This window comes from Anticarsia gemmatalis, chromosome 24 (genome assembly GCF_050436995.1).
Source record: "Anticarsia gemmatalis isolate Benzon Research Colony breed Stoneville strain chromosome 24, ilAntGemm2 primary, whole genome shotgun sequence".
Taxonomy (NCBI): domain Eukaryota; kingdom Metazoa; phylum Arthropoda; class Insecta; order Lepidoptera; family Erebidae; genus Anticarsia; species Anticarsia gemmatalis.
In genome coordinates, this window is record NC_134768.1 from 7,503,172 (window position 1) to 7,526,390 (window position 23,219).

The 23,219-nt window shown below is 33.3% G+C and overlaps 1 protein-coding gene across 3 annotated transcripts in view; it reads left to right on the plus strand.

Annotated features, from left to right (window-relative positions):
- NPFR (Neuropeptide F receptor) overlaps positions 1–23,219 on the plus strand; it is a 99,453-nt gene that overhangs the window by 57,708 nt on the left and 18,526 nt on the right. Inside the window, exon 1 of one of the 3 annotated variants that reach the window (XM_076130665.1) lies at positions 1,927–2,044. The exons of the other annotated variants lie outside the window; for them this stretch is intronic. The gene's annotated coding sequence lies outside the window, so the exon portion shown is untranslated. Of the gene's footprint in view, positions 1–1,926; positions 2,045–23,219 lie in introns of those variants that run through there. 3 annotated transcript variants of the gene reach the window in all.

Genomic DNA, 23,219 nt, shown 5'->3' on the forward strand with positions numbered 1-23,219 from the left:
CTTTTGTTCTTATGTTCTTGATGTTTGATTGTCTTGTTAAATCTTAAAGAGAAATTGTTTGTGAAAATAGACCAATTGAATGTGTTTTAAATGTTTATACCAAATATTATGTATACGGATATTTTATTATCACATTAATGCCTTTGTAACTCTACTACATTAATTCAGCTGCATGCGGAAAGACTGGAAGCCGAATCCAGCATAGTTGGAAGAAAGGCTAGGCTGATTGATTTATTTACTACACTTTTTTGATTCTTGTTGATTACGGTCATCTACCACTAGCTTTTATCTTCAAAGACGTCTTTGCCATAGACTTAAATAAAATCATTATTACGTAAAAAATATTCTATTCCTTTCTTTACAAAACCGAGCAACTAAAACACGATATTTGTAAGCCAGCTAACGATCATAACATTATTATTATGGATTATACCAACCTTTTCTAAGTAAACCATTACAGATTGTATGAAAGAGTATGAAAAGAAGCCAAATGTAGCCGTAAGCTATTTTTGTACAAGATTTCTTGACAATAGGACTAATGACTGTGTTATTTTATTATATTTCTTTATTATAATGCCGGATTTATTTAAGAAGAAATTCTTGGTACTCGTGTGAAATTTGAAGATGTTTTAGGTAATTTCTATGGAATTCACCTGTTGTTATACATATGAGAGGCGCTCATAGCCATTGCGCTCATCGGTCGGTACTATCAGTGAGTTGAGCAACTCTTGGCGCGGTCATTCTATACATGGGTGACGCACAGTGGTATTTAAACAGCATATCCGTGCTTCGAATGGCACTTAATGTTGGTCCCGGTTGTTGTCTATACTAAGATAACAATATCTAAGCCATGTCAAAGGCTTTTCGGCTAGACACTAGATTAACCACTAACTATACGACGAAAAAAAAACTTTTTATTTATTAAGTTTTTATGCTACTTTTATACTATTTACATTATACCCGTTACAAAAATTAACATATTATATGCCAGTAATTGAACTATTGGGCGTCATAGAGCTTGTTATTTATTTATACTCCCGTTATAATTTGTAAGTAATTAAGCTAGTTTGTACTACATAGTATCTAACATAATACAAGCTCTCAGAAGCACAAAGATGCTCAGTTAGGAACTAACCAACCACGAATTGAGTTGTTTAAATAATTATATTGTCAATTGAGGCTTTGCCAATATTACTCTACTATGTATATCACACTTCATTAAGTATTAATTTGCCGCAACAGGCTCCATATACACATTGACAAGGTTGTAGTTGTAGATAAAGGATTTTTGGAATTAATTTTCTTAAAACAAAGCGTATTTTAGCAATTGTAAACTTCCGCGATTTGTACAAATAATATTATAATTCAACGGGTCTTAAGTGCGAGTGAAGATTTAAGGTTTCGATACTTTATTTGTTTACCCGACATTTAGGTTAGTTTGAGTCTGTCGATATATTTGATCTAAACGTCGGGTAAATAAAAAGGTATCGAGACTTTTAATCTGAGTGGTATAAGTTGGTACCTCTCACGTAAATGGTTGCAGGTACGAACCCAAGGCAACACACCAATGACTTTTCAAACTTATCTGTGTACTAGAAATAATTATCACTCTTTTCAACGGTGAAGGAAACCATCGTGATGCAACTTTGCATGCCCGAGAGTTATTTAAATTAGTTTTGGAAGGTTTGCATAATCCCTAATCTGCAGTTGGTTTCACAGTTTCCGAAACCATACAAACAAAGCGTAGGTATCTTGTATATTCAGAAAACAATAGTAATGAATTTATCCAACTACATCGTTACAGCATTTCGACTCGTAAATTATTTAGTATCAATATTGTTACGAGATAAGATAAGCGATTTGGATGACACTTTCATTGAAGAATTGATAAGGGTTTCGATATTCGCACCAATGTTATTGTTGTATTGACTTTTGGCACTTCTGCATAGTTTTATATGGACTTTAGTTCTCTCGGCTTACTTTAGTTGATTGTGTTTATTAATAATGATTGTACGTGTGGTTCTTATTTATTTGCATCGAAAGGGTGAGTTTTTATAGTAAAATAGCTTGAGAAATAGCGCGTAAAAGGTTTTTTTCGGGGTAAAAAGTATGTTATGTTCTAATTCAGGTTATGCCGGTGATGTCTTAACCGGCGGTTCTGTTTGGCAAAATGTAAATGAGGCAAGGGAAGTTTTTAAGGATCGTACCGACTGGCGTTCTTGAGTCCCTGTGTACCCTATGGCAAAAAACCGCACGTTTATATGCAATCCCGGTTTCAAGTTATCTGTGCACTGTTTAGTAGTTTTAGCGTGATTAAGCAAGAAATTCATTGAAACATCAAAACGTTTTCACTTATAATATTAGTATTTTTACAGAAGTAGAAGTAAGGTGGCATTTAAAAAGTGTTTTCACACTTGATAATTTCGTAAAGTCTACAAAATCTCAATGTTTCCAATCGAGTGATCATGAAAGGAATACCTCATGTTGACCGCTTTTGTGTCCATTGACGACGGGCACTTAAGTTTGACCTAGTTTAGAAAGATTAGTAGGAAATTGAGCAGCTTTTTCGATATTATATTATGAAAAGTTTAAGTTAAACTATATTTTGGTTTTAATAGTGGAATATGCGAACTGGTGATCGTTATTTCGATTTTGGATTGTCGGGTAGCAGTTAGACTTGACTAGTCAACTTTTATCGATGGAATCTAGAATTTTGTATGATAATTTAGGTTATAAAAGAAGGTAATTTTAGCCAAAAGCGAAGATGTTTCTTCTTGAGTAATCTGGGGGCACGGAAGTGCCCCCGCAAGTCGAGCAAAAAAAAAGCAGCACGGCCGTAACATCCTTTTCTCGAAGCAATTCGGGCTATTTTTGACACCCCTATATTTTCGTTGTGGATAAAACAAGAAGCCTGGATTTTCAGCAACTAATTAGTCATTGTATAAACACGGTATATTTAAAATTTCAGTCAATTTGATCCAGTAGTTTAAGAATGACAACTTGTTAAAATTTTGAATTTTGTCACTCACTGATTCACTGACTCACTGACTCACTGACTCACCGATCATCAAAAGTCTAAGGTACTTCTAGCAGACTTAGAAGCTTAAAATTTAGAATACAAATAGGGTTTAGTGTCTTAATCATGGGAAAATTTTAATATTTTCTAATTTCGGTCCAGTTTTCTAAATACACCAACTGCAACAATAACTTTGTAATCCTATATAAATGTATAAGATTACAAGGTTACATTTGCAGTTAATGAATTATTATTACTGTAGAAAATAAAATAAATAGGTGTAAATAGGTACCTACTATATGAGGCATAACGTGAGGGGGTATAGGGTGGGTAAGGGTGCTTAGCCCATGAAACTGATCAACATTCCCATAGAAAAATATGTTGAATTATGAAAAAAAACATCTTTCCATACAAATTGGACTTATGTTCGCTCTACAAAAAGAAGTGAGATGCCACCAAAAACATTCTGTAAAAACTTCAAGTCTCGCCGTAAAAAGTTGTGAGATCTATATAATACCAAGTCGATTAATCTATTTAGTCTCTACTTAAAGGACCTTCTGTCTTAAGTTATTACGTATGTTATTATCATGGCAATTAAAAAAAAATACCTTTAAAACAAATAGATCGACTTGGTCATCGCACGAAAACACAAATTCGCCATTAACATTTCAGGAACATTAACTTCTCGTCGTGCTGTGTAGTGTGATACATACTTATAATTAAATCATGCGATGGCCAGGTCGGTCTATTTGTTTCAAAGGTATTTTTTTAAATTGCCATGTTAATAACATACGTAATAACTTAAGACAGAAGGTCCTTTAAGTAGAGACTAAATAGATTAATCGACTTGGTATTATATAGATCTCACAACTTTTTACGGCGAGACTTGAAGTTTTTACAGAATGTTTTTGGTGGCATACTTCTTTATCCGACGTCATCTGAATAAACTATCTATAATATAAGAAGAAACAAACAAGAAAACAAATATGTAAAAAATAACCCCTTAGATTCCAGGCATGAGGGAAAGGTTGGGCGTCCACCGAGCTGGCCAAATGCGGGTCAGGGAATGAAAAATCTACTTTAACATATAATACTTACTTATTTAATAAAAATATTTCTATTGGTTGTTTGTAAACAAAAGTTAGTATACTTTTATTACAAGTTAGAGAAAGTTGTTCAAAAGGAAAGCGAAGAAAATTTGCTTAACATCCTTATACCACAAGTTTGTCGCAAAAAATATTATACAGTCAAAGTATTTACAAAGTTTTGCCAAGTAACAACATACGTAATTTGGATAAAATTGGTAAAAAACTTTTAAGTGATAACAAAATGTTATTTCGTTTAACATGGAAAAGTTTGTGTTTATGAAAAATATCAAAACAAGATATTTTGCCTATCGTTGTAGAATGGCTCTATTTTAGCAATTATACACTGTAAATATGTATATGAAACAAACGAGTTTATGAAGAAAAAATATAAAAACGAGATATCCAAGAAACGAGTTTTTGAAGAAAATATATAAAAACGAGATATTTTGTCTAACGTCCTGACTGTAGAAAAAATCTATTAAACCAAAAATACAGTAAATACGTATGCAACAACACCTTGTTAACAACAGCTTGATAATAAAAACGTTATAATATATTATTTTCAGTTTAACACCTGTCTTTAGCTTGCGCCCACGATATTTAACCTTTAACTTAAACACACAAGATTAGATATTTGTTAATGCCAGTTAGTTTCTCGATTTACAGTAAAGCGTCGAATAACTCATTTAATGGATGAAGAGACAAGAAATGTATTATAGAATCTGGCAATAAAAGGAGTGTTTCTTGCAGAATACCTATATTATTCAAGTTAAGTTTCTTGTAATACAAGAGACTTTGGCCATGGTTTTCACTCAAAATTTCTGTCGATTGCTATTTGGTTTTCAATCTGGGGGCACGGAAGTGCCCCCGCTAGTCGAGCAAAAAAAAGCGGCACGGCCGTAACATCCTTTTCTCGAAGCAATTCGGGCTATTTTTGACACCCCTATAATTTCGTTGTGGATAAAACAAGAAGCCTGGATTTTCAGCAACTAATCAGTCATTGTATAAACACGGTATATTTAAAATTTCAGTCAATTTGAACCAGTAGTTTAAGAATGACAACTTGTTAAAATTTTGAATTTTGTCACTCACTGATTCACTGATTCACTGACTCACTGACTCACCGATCATCAAAAGTCTAAGGTACTTCTAGCAGACTTAGAAGCTTAAAATTTAGAATACAAATAGGGTTTAGTGTCTTAATCATGGGAAAAATTAAATATTTTCTAATTTCGGTCCAGTTTTCTAAATACACCAACTGCAACAATAACTTTGTAATCCCATATAAATGTATAAGATTACAAGGTTACATTTGCAGTTAATGAATTATTATTACTGTAGAAAATAAAATAAATAGGTGTAAATAGGTACCTACTATATGAGGCATAACGGGAGGGGGTATAGGGGGTGTAAGGGTGTTTAGCCCATGAAACTGAACAACATTCACATAGGAAAATATGTTGAATTATGAAAAAAAACGTCTTTCCGTACAAATTGGACTTATGTTCGCTCTACAAAAAGAAGTGAGATGCCACCAAAAACATTCTGTAAAAACCTCAAGTCTCGCCGTAAAAAGTTGCGAGATCTATATAATACCAAGTCGATTAATCTATTTAGTCTCTGCTTAAAGGACCTTCTGTCTTAAGTTATTACGTATGTTATTATCATGCCAATTTTTAAAAAAATACCTTTAAAACAAATAGATCGACTTGGTCATCGCAAGAAAACACAAATTCGCCATTAACATTTCAGGAGACTTAACTTATCGTCGTGCTGTGTAGTGTGATACATACTAATAATCAAATCATGCGATGGCCAGGTCGGTCTATTTGTTTTAAAATATTTTTTTTTTAATTGGCATGATAATAACATACGTAATAACTTAAGACAGAAGGTCCTTTAAGTGGAGACTAAATAGATTAATCGACTTGGTATTATATAGATCTCACAACTTTTTACGGCGAGACTTGAGGTTTTTACAAAATGTTTTTGATGGCATTTGGTTTTCAATTGTTCATTTAGGAAGAAAATCGCTTCAGTTAACTTGCGTTTGAAATATTACGTCTTTCTCGTAAATTCCTAAAGTAAATTTGTAATATAGCATCAACAGAAAACTGTCTAGGTAAAGTATGTAGGTATTCTTCTTTATTGATTATGCAAATAGTATCGTTTTTATTCTAACCCTAAGAAAGCCTTTTTTTGGTCTGAGCCAGATAGGAGGATTGAATATTATTTAAATTTCATTATAAGTTATTTAGATCACTTTTACTATTAAAAATGTTCCTAAAAATACCTTTAACAAAGAAATTAGTAATTCACAAATGGATACCATTTTATGCTTTTTTTATTATTCATAATTTATTTAAATTGAGCTGCGTGGGTTGATAAGATTTTATTGCTCTTATACTAATTAAGTAAAAGTTTATTTTTTTCTTCTGCAAACCACTTTTTATAGTTTAACAAAAACAAATTTGTTTATTAATACATCATTAAAAATGTTAAAAGCAGCTCGGTACTTTGACATGATTAATTCATAGTTAAATAAAATTATTATCTTATTTGCTATTTCATTAACTATCAGTAGTCACCTAGAAGTCAAAATTCGACTGTAATTAATTTTAATTTTAAGTTATTTCATATCAAATTTTATGAAATTTAGTAAAACCGCAGTAAACATAATATATAAGACGGTACAGTACAAACAAAAATCACGCTCCACTATAACAACAAAAGTGTCAACTCAATTAAACTTTACCCTACCGTCTAAAAAAGTATCTAACACTCTTATTCCTATACTTAGCGACTACTCTTTAATTTAGCCGAGTTAAGTAGGCTGGCTTCAATCCTGAGCTCTCAAAAACTGGGTCAATCGTTCTTCAGCTGAGTGACGGTCAACGGATCCCTTTTAAAGGTTCTATTGTGAAACTGATATTTTTGTAGGAGGATGTAAAGTTATATGGTACTTTATGTTACATTTTAAACACCTATGGAACAATGGTGTGATAAAAATTAATGGTTTGAAGTTTTTTCACTCATATTAAGCAGAAAAAAACTTGCTCCGTATATTATATGGATTAACTATGTTATTGAGGAAACGTGGATTGGATGTATTTCGTACACCACTGCCTACACTTTTGGGTTTAACAAGCGTGGCATTTTTGGTTATGTAGGTTATGTGGATGTGTATAAGTTTTTGTACATTTTACTACGTTTGATTTTAGTTCCATATGAGAGACTGCATTAAGCTTGGCTTTATCAAACCTCGAGATGACCTAATCTAAAATTATTTTTCTACATTTTCGGTTTATCCGAAGTATTCAGCTGCTGGGAAGGGTCTTCCCTTACCGTCAGTCCAAAGAGAGACAGAAGACTTTAGAGAAGACATACATCTTCCCAAAAGTTTCAAAACGAAGAAAGTCAGGTACAAAATGTAGTATGTACAGAATCAAAACAAACCAGTAAACTCGGTCACAACATGATAATAAGGTAAATAGAGTCACAAATTCACGTAAACATCATTTTTAGGGGTAATGGGCTAATTCTACGACCCTCGTAATGATTTGGTGAGAAGTTTAGATTGTTATGGAAATTGAATTCTGGTTCTTTTTCAAAAAAGATTTGGTAAAAATTTAATGAGTAAAGTTTGAAACATTATCCAGTTAAGTCCAGTAGCTGTCTCTGGGTCGAGGGGCAAGCCAAGACCAGTTAGACAACGAAAATCCCCCAGTACAGAGACAAGCTTTAGCTAGTTAGACGTTTGACGAAATAAGAGGTGTATTCGGCTCTCCATACACAAAACTACGCAAGTCTTCGATGCTCAGAAATTTCAGTCTCCAAGCGATTACTGACTAGTCCGCAACGATTTTAGTCCTCAAGCCATTGCTAATTAGTCCCCAATGATTTTAGTTCTCAAGTGACTTGTGGGTAGTCGCTACAAGAATAAAATTACTCAGTTCCCAAGATTTGCGTTGCTTTGTGTACGAAGTGCCTTAGACTTTTATGGGGCCGACCAAATCTTGGTTGGCAATTTTGCATCCCTGTTGTTTGGGTCCGGGCTGTTAAATCAACTCTCGAAAATACAAAGTTTCCTCACGTTGTTTTCCTTCACCGTCTGAGAAAGTGATCAGCCATAACTGCTACTAGTGCCATGAAATGAAAGTGCCTAACACTTTTTTAATCGGACTAAAACGGTTGATATTTATAGTAAGAATGTTATTATTGTTCCAACGGCGAAGGAAAACATCGTGATGCAACCTTGCATACCTGAGAGTTTTTTAGAACAGTTCTCGAGTTATGCAAAGTACTCATGCAATCGGCCAGCGTGATGGATTCAAGGCATATCCCCTTCCTTATTACGTAAGGAGACCTTTGGCCAGCAGTGGGATAAATTTATTAATGTTATTATTGTATCCCATTAGGGAGAAATATGTTTACTCTAATTTCAGGAAACTACCATATACGTTTGTACATAATTGTAATAATATTTATTGTCATTATTGATGGACATAATGTATGGTGAGTTACACGCAATCGTAAGTTGATAAATGATTGTTGACATGCTTTCAAACTTAATGAGTGTTTTCGACAATGTACCATTGAAATTACTGAAACATTATGTGGTATTTATAGAGTATATTATTATAGAGCATTTTTTTCGTGTTTCTGATAGCTGTTTGGATAAGCTGATGATCTAGGATAAATAATTATAATTAAAAACTAGTTTATAAAGCCACTTTTTACAAATCTTTGTGTGATGAGCACGACTATTTGTTCTGAGCCTGGTTGTCAATTTATCTATATTAGTATATATTTAGAAGTATATAAGTATGTTTATCAGTTATTTGGTTACCATAGTACAAGCTCTGCTTAGTTTGGAATCAAATGACCGTGTGTGAGTTGTCCAATGATGTTTATTTATTTATTTTATAATGTCTTGCCTGTTATGCCTGAAGATACTGGCAGAGGTGTATGAAATTATAATACATCAATTAAAGAATTATTAAGAAATAAAAAATACAAGCTCAATATATAAATTGAACCCATCACTGACCCACTGCTGGGCTAAGGTCTCTTACAAGAAAGAGGGCAAGGTCGTCATAACACGGTATCTGCTAACCACAATACAATTTGCCTAGTTCAAAACCAAATGACCGTATGTGAGTTGTCTAAATATTTATAACAGTTCTATTTATAACCACAAATGCCATCAACAGAGTATCCACACGTGTAGGCAAAGCTCTAAACGGGATTAGTTTAGTTGCTGAGCTGAATGGTTCACCTGTACAAAGGATGTTGTACGTTATTTGTTAAATGGTTTCGATGTCATAGCAATTTGAATTTGCATGCATTTGCATAGTAGGCCTGTAGCCCGATTCTCTACTCCCATCGAGTATCGAAAAACGGCTAGCTTTCGAAAGAAATCGTATGAAAATATAATCAGCGCCTCTAGCGGACAATGTAGAAACTATGTTTTGCTGTACATTTAAAATGTCAAACTCTCGATACACGATGGTTCCAATTGTAGAAAATCGCGCTAATTTGTTTTCGGTGACGTCTATAGTGTTGTAGTTCTGGTGCCATGCTATGCATGCTTTAAACATGAGGTCGTTTTGTATGACCTAAAGAAATTGCTGTTTTAACGTACAGTACACAACCAATGCAAGCAATATATTGCTGCTTCGACGTAACGATTATATAACATGATTCTTGGAAAAGAAGTAATGTACTGCAAATTAGTATCAAATCTGAGTACAATATTAGTGTTTCTGAATGTAATTTTTGCTGTTCGATCAACAAAAATAAAAAGACTCCTTGTATTTGCTACTAATTTTAATCTGTAAATATATTTACAAAAACTTTTAAAACTTTTCGCCATAAACTTAAGCAAGAAATATTACTTTTAAACCGCTAAAGTATGGTGATATTAAAATTTAAATTGAAATTGTTTCATATTTTTATCGATACTTAGCAGACTTTGAAACCGCAGATTTTGAGTTTAACTTAGATACTTCTGAAGATTGCTTGAATAAAGTCTTTAGTTTATGTTTTATTTGAATTAATTTGCCTAAAACTTAACTTATTTGGGATAACATTTCATGAAAATCAAACAAAATATTTTTATTAAATGTGGCTATCTAGCAACTCTATTTAGAAGGTACGCTATCTAATAGCGTGAATTTCCAAACTAGAAAGTTAACAAGCTATTGTTTTTTTTATAATAAAATAAGAGCACTACTAGCGTATTTCGAAAATACTTATTCAAACGTAAAGTGTACATTATGTTGTCTATTATAATTCATACTAATATTGTAGGCACTAAAGGTTTAAGTTTTTCGGTCAAACCGCTGAATTTTAATGAAATTGCACAAAGACATAGTTGAAGAGTATCAAACATAGTTATCTTTTATTTAGGACAAAGATACTTAGTTAAATAATTAAAATCAAACAAACACATCCTTTTTTTAGAAACCCTAAGCGAGTGAATAAAAAACACATTTCTTTACGCAAACAGACCCGTACAGGACATTCAGTAGTTCATACAATAAAACTGTCACCACTGTCCGCACTCCTCACACGATCGATATGACAAACAACTTCTATCGAACAAGAATAGATCCTGTATATAAAACTTTGCCAATATCCCGCGTTATTACCATGCATATTCAACAGAGGATTATACCTCTATGTATGTATGCAATATTAACTGAATACGGTTTTGAATTTGAGAGTAAAAAGTGTGATTGAATTGTGAGTTTTTACCTGAATTTTGTGAGCAGGTGTTGGAATGAAATTGTATAGTAAATCAAGGAAAAAGGTGTTTCAATAATTTACTATACAATTTCATTCCAACAATTTGAATTGAAATGTATTGGTTGAATAAAAAAAAATATTGCAAGAATTATTGTACATACTTTTTCATAAAGATTTTTTACTTATCACGTATGTATAAGCCATAGTTTTACTCTAATACCAGTTAAAATACTTAATCTATTGTCTACAAAACCCAGAAATCGAAAGTGATCCATTTAATCATCCTGGACCTCATCTCAAGTGTACAGCTCTCATTAAATACGAAATGTCTCTGCCACTGTCTTTCCCTCTTTTAAAAGCATTTAAAAATAAAAACAATGAACTGTAAGTATCAAGATTATTTTCTTCCATTTTACGTTTTAAACAGGCCGCCCTTGACGCAATATAAAGTAAAGCTGTAATTTCACTTGAAATACGGTAATTTGACGGAGTTTTGAAAGCCTACGTTAGTCTACGCAGTTTTGTGACTCTTAACTGCTGTGCTGAAAGGGGACACGTTTTCACTTTACTTATTTAAGTAGGTACTTTACTGGAGTTATTAAAAAATTACACTTCTTTATAATTTTTTAGTATATTTAACTACCTGCTTTTAATAGTGCCTTCCGCGATATTTGTCTGTGTATCAGTTCACGATAAAGTTAAATCTAGTATTTGGTTTTCATCTGATTTTCGCCAATAGATAAAGCAATTCATGAAGAAAGTTTAAATTCATTTAAGTTTTGCGTAAATAGAAGAATATATTGTTAGTCATATTGTAATCCCTAACACCCCGTCCCTGTAGAATAAGGTCCCCCTAGCAGCATCTATCTGTCTGTTCGTGATAAACGCACAGTCTACGAAATGGGTTTTCATGCCATTTCTACCAATAGATAGTGTGGATTCTCCAGAAAGAAAAAGAAAGAAAACCTTCAATGAAAAGGGACAAAAGATATTTATAAGTGTTTTCGACAATATTCCACTGTTAAGCTATGCCTTTGATCTCCACATCTATGTAATCAATGCACTTTCAACAGCGTCTATCTAAATGACCCACTATTGATTAATGAGAGCAGACCACATTTCTATTGACGCTACATAGGCGACCTGAATCTAATAGTCGACATTGATTGAACTGAGGAATTTAGTCTGATTCAAGTAAACGAACCACAATTTGAACATTTAGTAGGATAGCGTAGAATGACATCATCAAGATGTCCAAGTGAAACGTCAGTAGCACGGCTTGGTAAACTGTCATGAATGTGACTATACATAACGATATACGGTCATACACTTTATGACCGAGAAAACTTCTAAATAATTAATTAATTTATTAATATATACTATTAGGAAAGTAATACTCTTATTTCGTGTCCTATTTCATGTAACCAGGGTTGAATTTTTAAAATGTTGTATAATTATGAAGCTATAATTAATTAATCTGGGTGTCAACTATCTCTAAGCTGAATATCATCATATCAAACCATTGCAAATACACAGACAGATAGATTTACGCATTTATAATAGCGTATAAGTATTATTAGTATGGAGTCTGATAGACATTTTTCAATTTAAAAGCTAAGAGTCACGTACGCAACATTTTTTATTTGGTGTCTATTTATCGAAATGGAGTGCCAGAAATGTAAAAAAGTGCTTTCCAAAAAGGGATCACATTTTATATGTCAAGGTCAGTGTCAAGGGACATTCCATAGAAGTTGTGTTAAAGGACTGTTAGCGGACTTAAGAGCGGGAAAAGATCGCATATATTGCAATAACTGTGAAGATGACGAGTCAGAAACGGATGATGCAGAAAATGAAGGTCATAATACAGATAAAATACTCAAAGAAATCCAAAAAAATGTCAAAGCTATTCCCGGATTATTAAAACAGCTAGAATCCATTAAACAAACATTGAGCTTACTATCGGATAAGTATGATAATCTACTGGCTGAGCACGAACATTCTAAAGGTAAAATTCACAAATTAGAGAAGACGGTAGAAGCGTTAAATAACAAATATACTCACATAGAGAAATGCAACGTAGCGCTGGAACAGAGGATACATGAATATGAACAAAGTTCTAGAAAACACAACATTGAGATAGTAGGGGTTGAACAGATACCCGAAGAAAATGTCTCGTCAATCGTCAATAAAATAGCGTCTATGATCAAAGTGAGCAGCGATGACATCGAGTGGGTGAGGCGCAATCAACAACCCAAACAAGGGAATAGGCCTCCATCCATAACCGTAGGATTCAAAACGGCAGGAACTACTACTCGTGATGAATGGCTGTCCAAACGACGATTGATGATGGATATAACGAGTGACAAAATAACAGGCGGTGCGAACAAGAGCAAGGTGTACATCAATGAGGACTTAACTAAGGCAACCCGAGCTTTACTGTGGAATGCTAAAAACCAGCTGCATGGAGTTTATAAGTATATTTGGATAGCTAACGGAAAAATCCTCGTCAAGAAGAATGAAGGTGACAAATCAAAGTGGGTGCGAGCCGAAAATGACATTACTGAACTATTAAAAAGCAAGCAATAGATACCTAGTCCATTCATAAACCTCATTCATTCTTATTACTGTGATATTGTGATAATTTTACATTAGAATTCACGGACTTAGACAACATTTTAACTAATTTAGATAAAATAAACTGCTTGCAAGCCGACACTATGGACGCTTGGATGTCGGTACTCAATAAAAATAAACATGACCTGTGTATTTTACATCTTAATATAAGATCCCTTAAAAAGAATTTTAGTGAATTAATGGTTACACTTAATAACATAATAAATAGCATTGATGTTATAATATTAACCGAGCCAAACATAAATTATTCATTGTTAAATTTTTATCAAATAAGAGGATTTAATCTCAATAGTTTTACGCGAACCGGGCGAACCGGCGGAGGAGTGCTAGTTTACACCCGCGCCACTCTATCCGCGAGAGTGAGCGAGACATCGCATACACACAATATGCGCGCTGCGGAGTGTGTTCCCATTGTACTTGATGACGGCACAGGTGAGTCGATTTATTTATTATCCTTATACAGACCCCCACGAATTAACAAAATGAACAAAGTTTTACAGTTTATTGATGAATTACGAGAAATACTAGAGAATATACCTAAAAATATGAATATTGTGGTTTGTGGCGATGTAAATATAAACCTCTTAAATAACCACGAAAGTCATGTAATCGAATATGAGAATTTGTTAGCAGAATTTGGTTTAATTAAATGTATCGATAGCATTACACGGAAAGAAATCCTTATGGGAAATATTGTAGAATCATGTTTAGATCATATTTACATACGCGCGCCCTCAGCAAAAATTAAATCAGCAATAATTCAACATAAGATATCGGATCATTTTTTCGTGTCGGCTGCAGTGCAATGGAATCACACCCCGCGCAGTGACTCACTTGACGCGCGTCGCGGAGCCCTGTCCAGCGGCGCTCGCGGCGGCGACACTCCCCCCACTCGGGCCGCTCGTTCACAACGTAAACAACACACTAGCACTACTTTTCGCCGTGTATTAGATAATCGCATGGTCAGAGAACGTTTATTATGCGCTGATTTTGACTCCCTGATGTCAATTAATTGCCCTATTACATTGTATGAATCACTTAGATTACTGTTTGAAAATATATATAAAGATTGTATTAAGACTGTCAAAATTAATTACAGTAACAGAAATAATAAATGTTGGATTACAAATAACCTAAAGAATATGATATTAGAGAGGGATAGACTGTATAAGGTATGGTGTAATGATTCAAAAAACATGTTAAAAAGGTTAGAGTATACAAAATATAGAAATAAGTGTACCAAAGTTATAAATAAGCATAGTAACGAATACGATAAGCAATGTATTATCGACTGCAACAAAAATATAAAGAAAATTTGGGAGCGAATAAATATAATGCTGGGTAAAACCAAGCAGTCGTTAGATAATGTCATTCTTGATCATATGAACGCTGAGGCAGATGATGCTCAAAGTATAGCCAATCGATTTGCAGTTACTTTTGATGAGGAGGTGGACCAAATTAAACATTTATGCCAGGTTAAATGGTTAAATAGAGATAGCTACGTGCAAGAAATTGATAGGTGCATGAGATGGCAGCCAGTAACTAACGAATATGTAAATAAAATTATAAAAACTATGAATGATAAAAAATCCCCTGGCTCTGATCAAATTCGCATGTCAGATATTAAAATTGTTAATGATAAAATAAGCCCCGTACTCGCTAAACTAATTAATATGTCAGTCACTCAGCACCAATTTCCGGATAAACTTAAAGAGACAATCACTCGACCGATATATAAAAAAGGTGATCATAAGATATGCTCTAATTACAGGCCTATAGCCATATTATCTAGCATAGATAAAATAATAGAAAAATGTATAGTAAATCAGTTAGGGATTTATTTGAAAAATAACAACATTTTGAATAAAGCACAACACGGCTTTCAAAAGGGAAAAAGTACAAATACATTACTTTCTGCGTTTACAGATGAAATAAATACTCACCTCCATAATAAAGAAATTGTCTTAGCTGTATTTTTTGACTTTAAAAAGGCTTTCGACACTCTGGAGACTGATACATTGCTTAGAGCATTACAGGAGTGTGGAGTCAACAAGCCCTTAAACGACTGGTTTAAAGATTATCTAATGTCACGCAATTTTCGAGTTAAAGTGGGAGACAGTTTGAGTGACAAAAAAATGGTGCGGTGTGGTGTACCTCAAGGATCAGGATGCGGGCCAGTTAGTTACCTGATGCACGTAAATAGTCTTTGTAACGTAATAAAAAACTGCTCTAATTATATGTATGCTGACGATCTATGCATCTTTCGAGCCGGTACTGACGTTGCGGAGATTTGTCGCCTGGTCCAAGAGGACGTAGACGCGGTCGTTCAATGGTCGCATGATAATGGCATATTAATAAATTCAGATAAAACTAAATTACTTGTTATACATTCTCCTTACATACCGATTAAAGAAACTACGTATCCAATATTTACCCATTCATTTATACCCATAATAACCTCATTAATTGTAACTGCATATCGATAGAGAGATTAAAATGTGTTACTTATCTAGGAGTAAAAATTGATGAGCACTTCTCTTGGAGTGAACATATTGAGTACGTGTGTAACAGACTTAGGGTACTGCTAGGCAAGTTCTATCATTTAAGTTATAGGACCCCTAGTAGCACTCTAAAAATATTATATAATGCAATGGTTGAACCCATTATTGATTATGCACTCGATTGTTATGGTCTCACATTTAAATCATATTTACAAAAAATTGAAGATATACAGTTACGATTTATAAAGTTACTAGTGAATAAAAAAATTAAAAATAAATATAAAGATGATTACACTAGACTATTTAATTTATGCAAAATATTACCAGTTAGTAAAAAACATAAACTCCTCTTAGCCGTAAACAATCACAGCAGTCGAGTGCTTAATACAACCACAATCAGTGTACAGAATAATTACAATACTCGAGCGATGACATCTGGTAAATACGTAGTGCCAAAAGTTTGTAACTATTATGGTGACAGGACACTTAATAAACGTGTTCCATATATCTTAAACGGCCTACCAGAGGTTATCAGAAAAGAGGATAAGTTGTATAGATTCAGATATAAAATGAAAAAATACTTGTTTAATTGTTAGTTTCGTTTAGCGCACTTCAATTATGTATAATTATGTATTTTATTTTTTGATCTCACAGTCAAACTTCTTATGAGGTTTTGTGGGACGCTGATAAATGTTATGTATAACTGAATGTGTATAATAATAATAAATAATAAATAATAATAAAATAATAATAACTTTGATGTCTGGTACCTTCTGCTCGAAAGTAAGCTTCATTAAGGATTAGAAACTTTGCAGACAATTAAGCAATTGAACTAAGTCAAACTTTAGAAACTTGTATAGATTCAGTGCAATACCTATGTCGTCGTTCATTTAGTGGCTGTGGTTTTAAATTTTGATGAATTAAAATGCATGATTGTTTTATTGCAAAAAGTTAAAGTTGGCACCTCCCACACTAGTGGTCGACCAATGACTTTTCAAAGTTATGTGTGTATTAGAAAATATACCACTTGCTCTAACGGTGAAGAAAAGACTAGACTAGATGTTTTGTGCGGTTCTGTGTCCGCTTACCTGTCATTTCGGTAACATTGGAAATATCTATTCCCGTGCTTAGTATCATTAAAAATAATTCAGCAATTTTGCCAAGAAATTCAGCAGATAAACAGACAGATTTCGCAAAAGTTTATAACATTTATTTTAATGTTATGGTACAGAAGTATTGTTATAAAAGCTATGCAATTACTTCATTATTAGAACCACAGTACACATTGTTTAGTTCAGAAAATGAAAACTCAATTTTGTGACCAACATTTTGCTGTTTGATTTTTCAGTCACGGAAACCTCAGTGACTTGGCTCAGTGCCGAATAGGGGCAATATGCAGGCGCCCTATTATATTCCCCTAACATTACTACCGAAATGTGTCGATAATACACGAACATTATGTACATAACTTTGTGGGAAATTTCGAAATTGGCAACCGTTATACAATAGTTATCTTCACTATACTCGTAGTGTACAAACTGGTGTTATAAATGTGAAAGGGTTTGTTTGTTTACCTTTTATTTCAGGAAAAACTGCTGATCATAGTTGGAAAAGTGATACATTATATACCAGGGAACGAAGAAAATAATGTACTATTAAAATACTTCGTAGTATTATAAACAAAAGGACCCTTTCTATTTTTAGTACACTTTTCTCCGGTTGTTTACATTCTGATTACATAAAATCACATATCTTCTCCATGAGGGTAGACAGAATCCAAAGAATTGTTTCATTATTCGTAAACACACAACCTTTAAACAATCACAAAACATTTCCAAATTATTTCCCTACACAAACAAAAAGAAGAATCATTACACCCTAACACCCTTTTAAATGAATATTTAAGTATAAAATACAACCTTCTTCCTCCATAGAACCTTTGGGACACCGTCAAAACTCTGATATGCGTCTTTCAAAGAGAAAAATAAGCTTGCAAAAATGTGAATTTAAATAAATAAGTAAACAGAAAATTGGAAGGGAATACCGCAGGGATTCTTTGAAACAGATATGTACTTAAAAGATCAAGGGCTGGTGAAAAATGTTTGAACAACTCATTTCGTACTTTTGGTTCCGTCGGACTTTTTAAAATGGAGTTGTTTGTTTTATTGGTTAGATTTGTAAATAAGAACAGCTTTTGCATAAGGGGAGTGTTGGAAATAAAAACAGTCTGTTCCTTTGCTGGATGTAAGTACTAATAAGTAGTCTATTGAGTATTCTCCCGGTACTTATAAAATTATAATGTATCGATATACTTTACTCAGCTAGTTCACTAGGTCAATCTTTAAATCGTATTACGGTAGAGTTAAGTTATGCTTTTCTAAATATAGCTAGCTGTTGTAATCGACTCCACCCGTGACGTTTACTTCATTGATTATAATTCCTTATTTCCTCAGGCGGTACTATTATGATACAGGTAAGAACAACCAAGAACTATCAGAAAGAAAGATAAAGCTACTTATTTCTAATACCACAAGTTATATATTTTAAAGGTATACATAAAGTCGTGGTATAGATAATGCTTTACTTAAGTATATAAACAATGGTTATAGAAAAAAAACAACTAGTTTCACAAATATTTCCTTTATACAATTTAAGGACATAAACCATGCAAACCAAAACAATGTTCTGCAAGCAAGATTAAGCTATACACGTATAACAATAAAATCTACATTGCAAGACTTTCAACAGTTTACGACTAAAGTAATTGTACATTATAGTGTATACTATAGTTCGTGCCTACCCTGTTATAAGTCAATAAAGACAAATACTACCGAACCTTTGTAATCGATACTAAAATGCCCGTCAAGTGTGATCCGATAGAGCACTGATGGTTCCGTACATATTTTTTTGCAAATTAATAGTAACACTGTATGTCTGGTACACTGACCTCCTTCATAGCAGTCACCTCACCCATCAGTCAGTTCACCTCACTCAGTAAGCAAACCCAAGACTCAGAGATCGGAAGTAAAGAAATAATCCTAGCAGCACCTGACTATTCCTGCTTCTATATTTGGATAAACATACAAGCAAGTGGAACCACAGCTTAAAGGTAGCCCCAAACCACGATCATCATGAATCCGATTGATGTGTATTCGATTCCGTAGAAATGTCATTAAATGGGGCCAAATTACAGCACTCGTAAATGTATGAGGCCATACATATTAATGAAGAAATTCGCTCATTCATTACGTCTTAACCAATAGATAGACGGTTATCAAAGAGATATTATTAAGTAAAGTTGATGTAACATAGATTTTCCATTAATATTACAAAAGAAAGTAGAGGCGTGTTCGTTTCTTGTATTGAAGTTGCTGACTGTGCTCTGAAGATAAAGTATGTGATTAGGTTTTTCTGACATTATTAATTAGAATTTAATTGAAGTTATATCCGAGTTTACAATTAAATGATTACCATGAACATAGCCAATATGAAGTTTGTCTTGAGGTTTCTTACAACAAAATTTTTGTATATAAAAAAAAATGGCTGAATTATTCAAAATTTGTGTTACTTATTGACCTTATTGTAAAAATATTTAGTACCACACAATTATTAGTTCCCTTTTGGAACTTCGTTTCAAACCTATTACTCATGTAATAATAAATGACACTTACAAAAGTCAAGACAAAAAGTGGACAGGGAACCCTAAAAATGGACGTAAAATTTGCTCGTATTTTTTACTCTCTAGAAAAATACAGGTACAAAAGTTTATATTTCCGAATTCCGACTGTTAGGCAACAATAAAAATGGCCGGTAACCATAAAACATTTTATTTTTTTACCGATACACGGAACAATATAACGTACTACGGTGAATAATACAGCTACAAGCATTATATGAGAAGAACTTAATCGAAGTCTCACAAGATTTTTTATAGAAAAGTTTTAATTCGCACCCTTTTTCAATCATCACGTCTAATTTTAAACGACCTCAAACAAGGTCGCAATTAGCACTTGTTCTAAAATCTTTAATGAAGACGAGAAACCAATTTCTCAAACCACTTTTAGTTCAAAACGTATTAAGTCTAAAACTCAAACAGCTTCCTTACAATTCAACACACGCATACATTCCGTTAATTAACCAGTAGAATAAGGTCGTAACTCCCTTTGTAAGAACAAAACGTGTAGTTTAATTAAGATTCGGGTTTGATATCATTCATAGCTTGTTCTCGCTGAAGGAAATTAGAAATCTGGATGGATTTTGAATACAAGTAGTATTATAGTTGTTTGGTGAAATAGGATTTACATGTGTTTGAGGCTGACTTCAAAACATGAGAAATAATAACAGCAAAGTTAAATGTGATTTGTTTATCTGTTACATTAATAGGGCTAAAATATTGAAATGATTTTACGGGAATTTTGAAACAATGAAATGACATTTCATACCAAGGAACAAACGAACAAATGTTAGCTAGTAAGCGGATAGTTTCGTCAGCAATTACAGCTTAAAAGTCTACAATTTATTCAACAGTTTAACTCTGAATCTAAAACATAAAGGAAGTTAATGTTCGTTAATATTACGCAAGATCATGAAAGAAAATATTATTTATATTTAACATATATTGAATTTTTTGATGGTCCGTCTTCTGTACTCTTGTCTAACCATCTCTCAAGACGGGAGGTGCCTCGTGCCCGAAAGTGGTTTAGTTTCACTTTATTTAAAGTTCACATTAATTCACATCGCTATCATTTCATATTCCATCCAACATATAATTCCTGAACACCGATACAGTATCAACTAATAAATGTAGCGATAAAACGTACATTGTGGACAACGTTGAAGTTTCATCATAAAAGTTATGACGTGCGGCCGTTGCCGTCAAATATTGAACCATAAAAGTTTATGTGGCGGTTATTTTAATTAATTAATGTGTCTTTTGTAAGGTACTTTTTGTGAAGCAACATAAAGTAACAGACATTAGTTAACTCTTTCTCATACTCATCAACTTTTAAGTCAGCAGTCAGGACCACGGTGAGTGCAACCTGCGCCGAAACGTTGGGCATTTTAAGGAAAAATGCGTGTTCGCGTTAATTCCCGTATTACTATAACATTATTTCTCATATTGCTAAGCTTTGTAGACCATTTCGAAAATAGCGATTTCAGTTAGACTTTTCGAAGTCGTATGTATTGAAAGTACTTCAGTGTCGATTGTTCCCAAGTTGAAAGAAACATTATGATGCAACCTTGCGTGCCAACTTTATGATATTGAATGTTGAACTTATAAATAAAAAAAAACTTACTGTCCAAAATGTTTATCGTCAAACTGCCCTCTAAAAACGTATCCACGTTCATGCAAGTACAAATATAAAAACGTAGTATAAATGCAAATCCGTTCGACTGAAACATTAACGCAGTTTGCATACAAATGTATACATTTATCCCGTTCGGATTGAACCGCATAATGAAGATTAAGATACCAATAAACTAAGAGCTTTCCTGTTCTTCTAAGAGATTAGTTTCGGTGGCCGTGTTACACAGACGTGTGTGTTTTAAACGTTTTACAGCGTTAAATTTATTTTTCATGTATTTTAGTTTTTTTGTTGCTAAATGCTTCTTTTCGTAAAACTCTACTCTACCTGTAGCATGTATAAAAGCGAAGTATATTTTACCATAATATATTGTTTTTGACGCTTGACAACTTATTTCGTAAAATGATGACGGATTATTAAATTAAAATAAACCCGCGCTTCATTGCGCACTAATTCATTAATTCAAGAACTGATTTTAATGAACACGTTACTTGCAAAAGTCCTTAGAATGCTACATTAGATTAGACTCGAAAGTTAAGAACTTAAAATAAGTTAAGTATAAACAAATTTAGTACACATACTTATATACTGGAATGATTTTACCATTCTCAAAATGACATCAAAACATACCGACAAACTTTTTACCTGGATTAAATCGTGTATAAAACCTACACTTTTATAATCAGTCATTTGAAACAATTTCCCACACCTGGTACAAAGTACCTCTGTGAGTCTCCAATGACGATTTATAGCACGATATTTTATCCCATCCACGTTCATTGTATTAAAAGCTCTCTATAGAATAACTTCATTGAATTGTATCTGATTGAATATTGGTGTTTTATATTAACTTTTGTGAGAAAAAATTCAGTTGTGCCCATCGTTCGGTAAACAGTCTGTGGGTTAAGCAACCGTTGGCACGGTCATTCTTTAGATGGGTGACCGCATAGTGGTATTTGAGCGTCTCCGTGCTTCGGAGGGCGCGTAAAAAGTCGGTCCCGCTGGTTGACAATTAAGAGAACAGTCATTAGCCATGTCAAAGGCCTTTCGGGCGGCTTAAATAACTTTGACAGGAGGTTGACCAGTAACCATACGATAGATCTATAGATGGATTTTTAGTAATTTTTGAGGTTCGCACCCGAAAGATAAAAACGGGATCCTATTACAGAGATTTCTCTTTCTGTCTATCTTTCTGTCTGTTACCTGTCAGCTGCATCTTATGAACTAATAGGTATAGTTAGACAGCTTCAATTTTCACAGATTATTCATTTCGGAATATTTTGGAGGTATCTGTAAAGAATTGTACGCAACCGTTCATGCGCGAGTTCTACCTGCACTTGGCCGAATTTCTTTTCTTTCATTACTACATGTGACTTCGTATTTCGGAGATTCTTTGCTTATTTAAATTAATATAAAATAGGGTACGGGAATTAACGCGAACACGCATTTCACAAATTTCAAGGTAAAATGCGTGTTCACGTTAATTCCCGTATTCAATTATATAATAAACATGCAACGCGAGAGTTTTAAAGTTATTTTTTGAATTAGTTCTAAGATATGTCATAAAAAATCACGAAAATACACTGTTTACTTTATACTATACTTTGTATAACCTTCATCAATATTGACAGTTTCACATTCTCATAAATACAATACATCTAAGATGCTTTTATGCTTAACTCTTTCGTAGATTCTCTGCTATGCAGAATATAAACACGAGTAGCATATATATTTGTTCAAAGAAAATACCGTTTACCTTGCAATATAGTATTCTTTCGTGCAATATCTAAAGCTTATTAGATTTAGCTCGGCTAAGGTGCGCTCGGATATCAATATTTCTACAAACTACTCGTGTAACGTTTCATTGAATTCAAGATGGATGTGAACTGTTTAGTTTAAATATGTATGTACTAAGAAATGTGTA